The sequence below is a fragment of the Mixophyes fleayi genome, chromosome 2 (genome assembly GCF_038048845.1).
Source record: "Mixophyes fleayi isolate aMixFle1 chromosome 2, aMixFle1.hap1, whole genome shotgun sequence".
Lineage (NCBI taxonomy): Eukaryota > Metazoa > Chordata > Amphibia > Anura > Limnodynastidae > Mixophyes > Mixophyes fleayi.
In genome coordinates, this window is record NC_134403.1 from 274,572,005 (window position 1) to 274,572,317 (window position 313).

Here is a 313-nt window from a genome sequence, read left to right on the forward strand (position 1 = left end):
TTCACGTGTCCCGCAGGTCTACCCTCCTGTCTGCATTGGATTTATATCTCATCTACTACTCCTCTGCTGGATCATCTCCACTCTCCTGGGTCCTGCGTGAGTCCAGTTCCACGTGTTATTGATTCCTGTGGATTCGTGTCCCTGTTGGTCTACTTATCTGTGCGCTGCACCTACTGACGGCTGCCTCAGGTATCCTGGGACTTCTCATCCAGCCGGCCTCCTGCCGCTCAGGTATCCCTGCACTCCTATCTGACTACCTGCTTCTGAACCACGGTATGCATACTTCTCATTGACTGTGCTGGTGTATTGCATA